This window comes from Myotis brandtii, unplaced genomic scaffold (assembly GCF_000412655.1).
Source record: "Myotis brandtii unplaced genomic scaffold, ASM41265v1 scaffold1279, whole genome shotgun sequence".
In the NCBI taxonomy this organism is placed as follows: domain Eukaryota; kingdom Metazoa; phylum Chordata; class Mammalia; order Chiroptera; family Vespertilionidae; genus Myotis; species Myotis brandtii.
In genome coordinates, this window is record NW_005354503.1 from 315767 (window position 1) to 316718 (window position 952).

Below are 952 nucleotides of genomic sequence, written 5' to 3' on the forward strand. Positions count from 1 at the left end.
GAGACCCAAAACTATAATTAACATGCTTAATTCTGCTTCTGTAAACTGCTTTTTTGCAAACCAGGTTCCTCATTCCAAACCTTGAGATGTAATCAATACCTTTGTGATCTTTGCCTATATAAGTCTGGTTTTGCCACCATCTTATCACTATGAGATTTGGGGAATGGCCCCTCATAGTCCCAGATTGCAATAAATGTGACTCTTTAACTCGACTTCTTGAGGCGTCCTTCTGTGATTCGAGGGGTACATTACAACACACAGGCCAACGCTCTATCCACTGAGCCAAACCGGCTAGGGCAGTCCTTACTTTTTTAAAAAATACGTTTTTGTTGATTTTAGAGAGAGGAAGGGAGAGGGAGTGAGAGATAGAAATATCAATGATGAGAGAGAATCATTGATCGGCTACCTCCTACATGCCCCCTACTGAGGATTGAGCCTGATACCCAGGCATGTGCCCTGACTGGGAATTGAACCACGACCTCCTGGTTCATAGGTCGACGCTCAACCACTGAGCCACAATGGCTTGGCAGCATTTCTTTTTTCATTATCACAATTTACATTCAATATTACTTTGTATTAGTTTCAGGTATACTGCATAGTGGTTAAACATTTATATAATTTATGAAGTAATCTGCCTGATAAGTCTAGTATCCATCTGACAGCATATATAGTTATTACTAGAGGCCCGGTGCACAAAAATTTGTGCACTTGGAGGGGAGAGGGGGTCCCTCAGCCCGGCCTGTGCCCTCTCGCAGTCTGGGACCCCTAGGAAGATAATGACCTGCTGGCTTAGGCCTGCTCCCAGGTGGCAGAGGGCAGGCCCAGTCCCTAGGTGCAGCCCCTGGTCGGGCTCAGAGCAGGGCCGATTGGGGAGTTGGGGCGCCACCCCCTGTCATGCACAGAGCAGGGCAGATCGGGAGGTTGCGATGCCACCCCTAGTCACGCTCAGGGT